Source organism: Homarus americanus, unplaced genomic scaffold, assembly GCF_018991925.1.
Source record: "Homarus americanus isolate GMGI-L3 unplaced genomic scaffold, GMGI_Hamer_2.0 scaffold32930, whole genome shotgun sequence".
NCBI lineage: Eukaryota > Metazoa > Arthropoda > Malacostraca > Decapoda > Nephropidae > Homarus > Homarus americanus.
In genome coordinates this window covers 16,257-26,528 of record NW_024717142.1, presented here as the reverse complement: position 1 = coordinate 26,528, position 10,272 = coordinate 16,257, and the positions used below count along the sequence as shown (strand labels likewise).

Below are 10,272 nucleotides of genomic sequence, written 5' to 3'. Positions count from 1 at the left end.
GTGTTGTTCTTCTTGGGATGACGCACCACCTGCCTCTTCACTGACGTCGTCATCATCATCATCTACCATCTCCTCGTTAGTCACATCAGGATCTCTGATCATCTCCAGGATGTCGTCGTTGGTGGTCTCGGAGAAGCCTGGAACTGTAACAGTCTGCGCAGCTTCTCTGGCAAGGTCCACTGCTACTGCAACAATCTGAACCTCACCAGTCACAGATTGACTCCTCCTCTCACCTGGTATTCCATGCAACACATGTCTCCATGCGTGACGAATTGTAGCAATAGACAGCTGATCCCATGACTCCACCAAGAAGTCCACAGCTTTCTTGATGTTAAATACTCTCCAGAATTGTTTGAACAGTATTTTTTGCTGTGCCAACTGTTGATCCTCATCTTCTTCGCTCTTGCTATCGGTGGTGGTGTCACTCACTTTGCGCAACTCTTCCCTGGTGTTGGTGTAGTCGTTCAGGAGCTGGAATTTTTTCGTAGAGAATGCAGCTTTTACATTACAGATTAACTCTTGGTCCATGGGCTGTAATATAGACGGAGTGTTGGGAGGAAGGAAGACCACTTTTACGTTGGGGTGATGATCTAACAGTAGGGGCGAGTGTCCTGGTGCGTTGTCCAGCAGCAACACAATCTTGAATGGCACATTCTGTTGCTCACAGAATTTCTTTACATCGGGAACAAAATAGTCATCAAACCAGGAGAGGGACAGTGTAGAGAACATCCACGCCTTACGTGCGGTCAGCCAGTGGACATTTAGCTTGGTCATGTCCATGGTTTTGTAGGCGTGCGGCTTGCGTGCTGTGTGGATCACCGATAACTTGAGCTTACTGGTACCGGAGGCATTGGTGGTAAACAGGACGGTGATGCGCTCCTTCTGCAACTTCCGGCCCCGAATCTTGCTGGCATTCTTTACAACGAAGGACTTCGAAGGACTTGGAAGGTAGCTTTTTCCAGAAAAGACCAGATTCGTCCATGTTAAACACCTGGTCGTCGGCGTACTGTCCTTCCTCCATAATCTCACGTAAAAACGGAGGAAATTCCCTAGCCGCAGCACGGTCAGCACTCGCTTCTTCACCACCAATGTTTATATTGGTGATCTTGTTCCGGATCTTAAACCTCTGTAACCACCCAGAGGAAGCATTAAAGGGTATATAAAAGGAACAGTGTGAGCAGTTTTTTTCAACTTTTAATTGAATTAATTTATTATTTCCAGGGTATTCAAGGTACCAGCAAACCAACTCATTACCATATTCTGTGGGATGACAATGATATGACAATGGATGATATACAGATGCTAACCTACAGTTTATGCCATCTGTACTTTCGTTGTACAAGATCTGTCTCCCTTCCAAGCCCTGCGTACTATGCTCATTTGGCTGCTTTCAGGTAAATGTCTATGATTGTTTACATATATATATATCTCAGGAGAGTATTGAAATTTTCTTAGTTTTCAAGCCACTTATTGCTTAATACGGGGTGGAAGTAATCAAGGGTTAACACACACCGGACATTTATTTTCCTTTTTCTTGTGCCTTCCATTCATTCATGCAGACTGCTGCTTCCTGGATATCTATTCCTTTCATTTATATGTCCTTCACTCTATCTATCTGAATCATATAGTTTTTCCTTGACTCCAAGAGATCACCATAGTTGATCAATGCATGCAACTGGGGTAAGCATTACTAATATATTTTATGTTATTATTTTCTGTATAATGTATATCCATAATATAAATATATATAATGGAATGTGTGCTCTTTTACAGTAACATACATACAGTATGTATAGCCACCAGCTTATGCAAGTTAAAATCTCTAAATATTTACCCTAAGCACATTTTATTAAGATATTTTTTAGAATAATTTATAAATTACCACAGGCATGGGTGTACTGTGGAGGGACTGTTTCACCCCTCCTTTCCCTTCACCTTTGTTAATGAAGGGGTTTTTGTCAGATCATCTTAATTTAACATGCCAAAGTTCCCTGTTCAAAAGGATGATTTCACGGTGTCCTGCCATAATGAAAAATTTCTGTTTCACGTGGTGATAATTGGATGATATATGTTAAGTACCATTTGTAAAGATATGGTAGAAACAGAAAGAAGGTTGTGTTGATCAACCAATTAAAAAAGAAAAGTTGTTAACAGGTGATATGCTGATTAGTGGTGTTGAATGCATTAAAAAATCAGTACAGTAGTTCAGTCAGGGAAAGGTGTTCCTATACCCCCTGTGATAACCCCAGTCAAGATGTTACAGTCAAAAGCATAACTCGGGAATCTGAAGAAATCACAAGTGTGGGGGGGGGTGGTGTTATGGGGATTGAGGAGGGTAAGGGAGTTTGGGGGGGGGGGATGGGAGAGGGTTATTGGGTTACTTGTGGAGTTACAATGCAGTATTTATTAACTTTTTGATGGTCATGGAAGAGAATACTTGTTCTATATTTGAGAGGCGTTGTTGGTCAAGAATGTGTATTAAGTATACACATCCTGCAGTTTTGGGCTTCACTATTATGCAAAATAAATGGGAATTGTTTTATTGTTTTTTGAAACCGTCTTATTTTTTTTGAGTGGTAGTGATATCGATAATGAAGCCACGTGTGATGAAAGTGATTTGACGCACAGACCTGGATTACATTCAGGGAAGTACTAGTAGTGAAAGTGAAGAAAATATGTAAGGGGATAAGGAAAATGAGGAACTATATGTGACTCAGTGTGAAGGTGATGATCAAGATTGGGTTCAAGGACCTTCTTGGCATCAGCATTAGGAGAAGTAGTGAGATTGGGCCAACTAAAAAAAAAGAAGCGGGAAGACACCATTGTCTCGCCGTTCTCTCTCTCTCTCTCTCCATGTAATCATGAGCATCAACCAACCCTATGCTCCTCACCTGCCTCTGAAACCCCCCTTCTCAACACAGGCATAAGCATTTTATCTCGACGCTCTCCCTTACTCCGCTCACCCACACCTGGTTCATCTTATGACCCTACACCCACCCCCTGGGCCTGCCTCTCCTGCAGGGATGGATGACACAAACAGCGATGATGACCCAGATGACCCCCAGCCCACACGTTGCCACCCTGCCACTCATAAATAGAGTACTGGACCACTGACCTGGTACAGACTGCCACTTCAATGTTTCACAAATTACTCTCAGTAAACAGTTTCACAAATATTTTACATTTGCTCCACGTCTATGATAATCTAGAGGGGTACAGTGACTCGACGAAGAAAATCCGCTATGTTTGACAACCTACATGAGAAATTCAGGACCCTCTTCTATCTATACTACCAGAATATTTGTATTCGTAGAAGTATAGTGCTGTGTCGAGGCAGTATCAGTTTCCACCCAAGCGACACCATTTTGGCCTGAAGTTGTTTGTGATGTGTGATTGCAAGATGAGCTACATCCAAGATATTATGTACATGAGGGCACTACTGATACAACACTTGATCCTATCACTGGCCATTCTGGGGGGACAGGGTAGTGTTTTTCCAGTACAGGTACTTACATGACAACAAAGACCAGGGCTTGTGGGACATGCAGAGCCAAGCGTATTGCTATGCCATACCTCCCCAACAAAAAAGAAAGGAGTGATGGCCAAGTCATCCTTAGGAAAGCACACTAATGCCTTTCAATATAATGGTGTAATAAGAAGGGTGTTCATTTGATGTCTACTGTCCACCTTTGTGCTGAGCCATAACATACACAAGGCAACAAAACAATACGAGATGAAACCCGAGTGTTCTTTTTTATAATATAACCATGAGACTTGGAGATAAATCAGATGCAATGATCTCTAGTGTAAAAAGTGCCTGGAAAACAACGAAATGGTATAAGAAAATGTTTTTCCATCTCCTGGACATGTTATTATTAAAATGCACACATACTATACCAACAAGTGAAGGGAAAGAAATTCACTGACCACACCATTCACATCCTCAAGCAACTTCTGGCTGTCTACCACCAACTGTGTGAGCCACAGTCCATCCACTCCCAGAAACACATCAAAGCCTTAATGCCTCCCAGTTTGCTCAAATCCCGGACTGTATCCTTCCTACAGCATCAATGAGACACCCAACGAGAAAATGCCATGGCTATGTATGCACATTCAACAAAGCAACCTCAGGTGTACAAGGAAACATTTTACATGTGTTTGATGTGCAGCCACCACCATGTGTCTTACCGTGTTTTAAAGTGTATCACACTTGAAATGTGAAATTCAAATAGTGTTCAAGTATAGAAATAAGTGCCCAAGTATGTGGAAAAATGATGCATGTTGTGAAGAATAGCGAGGGTGCACCATTTGAAAACATTGTGCTTCCCCATCTGGAGTACTCAAACCCTGTCTGGTCCCCGAGATATGCTAGGAACTGTCAGTTGGTTGAAAATGTTCAAAGGAGGGCCACCAGACTGGTGCCTGCACTTCGGCACCTCAGCTACCCTGAGAGATTGGAGCGCCTGAACTTGCCTAGCTTATACTACAGACGGGCAAGGGGGGACCTAATTGAAGTGTATAAGCATCTCAGGGGGCACTACTCAGTCGAGTGTCCTTACTTGAAGCTGGCGGACACTCGCCCCACAAGGGGTCACAGCTCAAGATTGAAGAAGCTGCAGGTCCAGAAAACTGTGAGGGCAAACTTTTTCGGCGTGAGAGTTGTGAACTCTTGGAACAATCTACCAGAGAGTGTTGTGACGGCACCGAGTGTGAGCTCTTTCAAGACCAGACTTGACCAACACTGGAGCAGGTTCAGGTACATTCAGGAGCTGGTGCATGCCCAGTACTTGCCAACAGTGTGAAACAAAGGCGTGACCGATCGCCCAAGCGACTAACGAGCCGATCATTTGGTGAAGAGGATAAAAGAAAAAGAAAAGTAACAGACGTGACCGATCGCCCAAGCGGCTAACGAGCCAATCAGTGGTGAAGAGGATAAACGTAAAAAGTAAAATCACAGCACAACCACCAAGAAACCATGAGATACATTAGATTGATAGATATTTTGAATATAATATGACTAATGTTGTATCGGTTTGAATTATATATGTGACGTTGTACTGTATTCACTAGAATACTTACCAAAACCATGCTCATGTCTGCAGATGAATACAACAGCTGACTCTAACCTCGACTTTTTCTTCCTTCAGTTAAAGATAATTAATTTATATGAATAAAGAATAAGATGCTAAAATAAAGGTACCTATGGTACTTATTTCCCTATCTACCTACTTAATTATTTATCTACCTACTACTTAATTATTTATCTACCTTCTACCTAGCTTTCATACCTACCCAACTACTTACTTACTTACCTACCAACATATCTGCTTACTTACCTATATACTGACCTCACAACCTACTTACCGGTATCTTCTTATTTCCTATCTCTATTCACTTACCTGCAGATTTACTTCCCTAACCACCTACTCACTTATATATCCCGAACTATCTGTTTACTCATCTAACTACCTACCGTCTTTCCAATCTGCTTACAACACCTTCTTTACCCATCTACACACTTACCCAACTACCTACCTGTCACTACTTACTATAACAATCACTACTTAATCCTACTTACTATGTCTGTTGCTTGTTATTTAATTCTTCCATACATCAGGTTTCCTTTGCAGTAAATACATATAATGTATACAGTTGCAGTAATTTTAGTGTTAATATACTCTCTCTTATTACCAGGGCAAAAGTACACATCTCAGAATTGTCTGAAAGGGATGGAGATGGTATGACTCAGGAAGAAATTAAGTGTGTTGCTACAGTTGAACAGAAAAATGCACTCTCAAGCAAGTTATATTATGTGTAGTAAATCAAATGGTGTGTACTAGAATTTATTTTCCATGTAGACTGGCATATAAGAGGTTTCTGAATTGTTGGGAGGATTTATTTTTAGGTGACTGTTCCTATAATGAATCTTTCATGTGGTGCATCTATGCATATACAAGATAGGAATTATATCTTGCTGTCTTTAGGAAGATAAATGTTGTACTCGGTGAAAAGGTGTACCTGTAGTATAAGGTACAAAATGCATCTGAGGATACAGGTTCTTTTGTGCAGTAATCACAAAAATAGTTGTCTGTATTAAATCTTAGAATTATGTAATTGCAGTTGAAAGGGTTTCATTTTTTTTATACCATGCCAAGAGGATAGTTGTCTTAGGAATACTGTACTGCATAGTATATTTCTTATTTGGAGTTAAGCTTACTGTAGATTTAGAGGAAAATGTATTGGTTCTTTTGCATGTTGACAATTTAAGTTTTATGTTATATTTAATGAGTGGACAAAGCTTTATGTAACTATGCTGATGTTCATAATATTTCAGAAGATTTAAGAGAAATTAAAAAAAATGGACTGGAGACCATTTTTGTTTCAGTTTTATAGCAGGATTGCATTTAAATGCCAGTTTACTATGGTTTTTCTTTTAATATTTATTGGGAAGATATGGAAATATGATAAATAACAATGTTTCTAAAAATCATAATTTTTACTTATTCCTCTTATTTACAAATGTTTTTTACAGAACCAGAATTAAGGTATTCACTTAATTGAAAACTCTTTTAAAAATAATATAAATGCTTTGCTGTTCTGATTTATTGGTGCTAAGTTAGGAAATGCTTGCTGTGCTCTGGCAATATCTCCTTAAACTTACAGGAAAAGACAAATGTGCTTTGAGATTCAAAATTCTGCATTTTCCACCTTATAAAACAAATTTTTTCCCTAGAAATGTCTCCAAAACTCACCCTGTATCTTTCATGTCAAAGGATAACCCTATGGGGATGAGGATCCCCACTAAAACCGAGACCATAATATTTAAGGACCCTAGCCCAAGTTAACCAGCTACCTAATTAAACATACCTATGTGAGAGAACTTATATCTTGCCTGAATAATAAAGTAAATTGGGTGGAGGAATAGCACTACTATTTAGGTTTTTCTAAGAATAAAGTAAAGAAAGATGCCACTCTTGGCACATGCACTGCTACCATCTTTGTTCACATCAGGTTGCTTGGTGTAGTCTGTTGTTTTATAGGCAATAATAACATTAATGTATAATTATAGTCCATGCTCACTAATAAGAAAGACCAGCAGCAAATGTACTATTTTTGCATTAATAATATTAATACATTTGTACCTTGCTAATTTGACAACTTCAGATCTCTACCCTATTTGAACTATCTCTTGGATACAAATTAACTGAAGTGTGGCCAAAATTCTTTGTGCCTTGCATAATTCATGTGCTGTTACAGTCGGTATTAATGAAAAAAAAAATTCTTAACATTATATTGAAATGGTTCATATGGAGTGATACTAACACTAAGGGTATTTATGTATACAGTACAACCAGTTTTTATGTCTCTGTTGGCTCATGACTTCATGGAAAATTACAGGCTGTTTTGTGTGAGCCTAAAGGTGCATCCACACGTGTGTACAATTTGTCGCTAACATGTGATCAAAATGAGGCACAGGGTTCCAACTGGTAGGGTGCGGCTGCGTGCATTAGATCCGTGTTTCTTCTTGTTGATCACATGTTGGCAACCAAATGTATGCACGTGTGAACACACCTTTAATAAAACATTATTTTTTCACATAACATACAAGTATGGCATGTAACACTAATATATTTATGTACTGTATACAGAACTACAACCAGCTGTTGCTTTTATTGTAGGGCTGGATAATACTAATGCCTAAATATTTAGGCTTGTTGCTAGGCTGCTTGCTTCATGGAAAAGTACCATATTGTATTGTGCTGTGGCAGAAATATGTACAGGTGCTCCCCGACTTACAACGGGGTTAGGGACCCAAATCCAGGTCGTAAGTCCGATTGGTCTTAAGTCCGACATAGATAAAAAAAAAAAAAAAAATCTACAATGAAATACAGTACAGTAAAAGTAATAAATAATGAGGACTGGATACAGTACAGTAAAAGTAATAAATAATGAGGAATGGATACAGCGTGACTGAGCACTTACCTTTAATGTAGTCAGCTGAATGCACATGGGGCCCCCATAATTTTCTATTTACAGGATACATGGAGACTATATTAATTGGATGAAGCAGAGGAGGAGACAGGGCTGGGTGGGTCATCAATGTCGCTTTCTTCAGACAGGTTTATGTACTGTGGAAACTTGCTGGTGAAGGTATTGGATCATCTTGAGGGAGTGAAGAGGCAGCACTGGTGGGACGTGAGGAGACAGCACTGGGGGACTTCTTAAAATAGATGTCCAATTTAGACTGCACAGTTTGTTTTTTCTTTTCATTATAAATTTCTCTGTAGCAAGTAAGTGCATCTTGGATCATTCTGTCAACTTTGGCATAACGCTCATAATTTTTTTCCATGCCATCAAACATTTGCATTCCTTTATTAATTGTAGCCAATACCTCTGCTATTTGTTTCACTGAAAACTTTTTGGGGGGTGCAGGTTCTTCTACATTTTGTCTCTCTTCTTCCTCTGCAATTTTCTGTGCATCTAGTTCAATAACATCCTCGTTACTGAGCGCCTTCTGCTACACTTTCAACCAACTGTTCAACATCTTTATTATCAATTTCTAACTCCAGCTGTTTACCTAACTCCACTATCTTGTTACTAATATCCAAAATAACTTAATTTTCATTAAATCCTTTGAAACTGTTCACATATCTTTTCAGGATTTTCTTCCATATTCCATTCATGCAATGTTTTGTAACCTGATCCCATGCTGCACTAATGTTCTTTTCCATGACAAAACGTTGTACTCCTTCCAAAACTCTCTGAGCGTTTTCTCACCTTCAGTAGCAGCAACAGCCTGAGCGAAGGTCGTGTGTAAATAATACGCTTTAAAGGCAGCAATAGCACCTTGATCCATGGGTTGGATGATAGAGGTAGTGTTAGGTGGAATGTAGACTACCTTAACATCAGGGTGCATGTCGTCCAGGTGTGGTGGGTGTCCCGGAGCATTATCCAAAATCAGCAAAATCTTGAATGGAATCCGTTGTTGCAGACAATACTCCTTGGCTCGTGGAATGAAACAAGTCATGAACCAATCCTCAAACAGTGCTAAGGCCATACAAGCTTTCTTATTACTGCGATAAAACACTGGCAGTGTGTGCTTGCTGACATGTTTAAAAGCCCTGGGGTTCTCTGAATGATAGATCATGAAGGGTTTTAGCTTGAAACCAGCAACATTCCCCCCAACAGAAGTGTAATTCTGTCCTTGAATGCCTTGAATCCTAGCATTGTTTTTGCCTCTTTGTGGATGTATGTCCACTCAGGCATGCGCTTCCACAATAATCCAGTCTCATCCACATTGAATAATTGCTCAGGCAAATAATTCCCTTCCACAATCACTTCATCTAACTCCTCCTTAAAAGCTTCGGCAGCACCAACATCGGCACTAGCTGCCTCTCCACTCACCTTAACATTGTGTAGACTGTAGCGTTTTTTAAATCTATCAAACCACCCATGACTTCCTGTAAAGGTTTGATCACATTCATCTCCTGCCTGCTCCTTCAGGCTTTGGAACAGGCTTCTTGCTTTAGCCTGTGTGGTTAGAAGGCTTAAGGGTACACGCTTCTGTATCTGGTCTTCTATCCATATCACCAATAATTTTTCCATATCGTGAATAGGACCTTGTCTTTTCTTTGAAATTATAGTTCCCTTTATAGGTGTTGTTCCTTTCACTACATCACGAATACGTTCCTTGTCCCTCAGAATAGTGGATATGGTCGAGTGTGAGAAACCTAGGTCACGTGAGATTGTTGCTACAGTTTTTCCATTCTCATGCTGCGTTATTATCTTCATTTTCATGTCAAAAGTAATTGCCTGTCTCCTTTTCTTTGGAGCACCACCAGCACTTTCACTTTTAAACTTTCCAGTCATTATAAAGTCAATTAAATACGATAATAACGAAAGTTCACAGCGCAATCAGTATAGGATACGATAGCCAAACACCAAGTAAGCGCTCCACTGAGTGAGTGTACCCACGCGGCGACCCGAGCCGCGCTCTCGCCCTGGACAGAAACGTTTCGGTATAGAAAATGCGCGCGTCATTTGAAAATATTTTTGGTCACGACTGCCGCGGTCGTATGTCCCGACGGTCGTAAGGTCAGAGCAGGTCGTAAGTACCGATGGACGTAAGTCCAAGCAGTCATAAGTCAGGGAATATATATATATACAGATAGACCCCGACTTACGACAGGGTTAGGGACCCAAATCCAGGTCGTAAGTCCGACATAAATAAAAATTTTTCTTTTTTTCTTTTTTTAATAAATAATCTACAAT

At 40.0% G+C, this 10,272-nt stretch overlaps 1 long non-coding RNA gene across 1 annotated transcript; it reads left to right on the top strand.

Annotated features, from left to right (window-relative positions):
• The first annotated feature begins 1,035 nt into the window (after positions 1–1,035).
• On the top strand, positions 1,036–6,488 carry LOC121858812. Its single transcript, XR_006087522.1, has 2 exons — positions 1,036–1,394; positions 5,695–6,488. It is a non-coding gene; the product is annotated as an uncharacterized LOC121858812 (long non-coding RNA).
• The last annotated feature ends 3,784 nt before the right edge of the window (positions 6,489–10,272 follow it).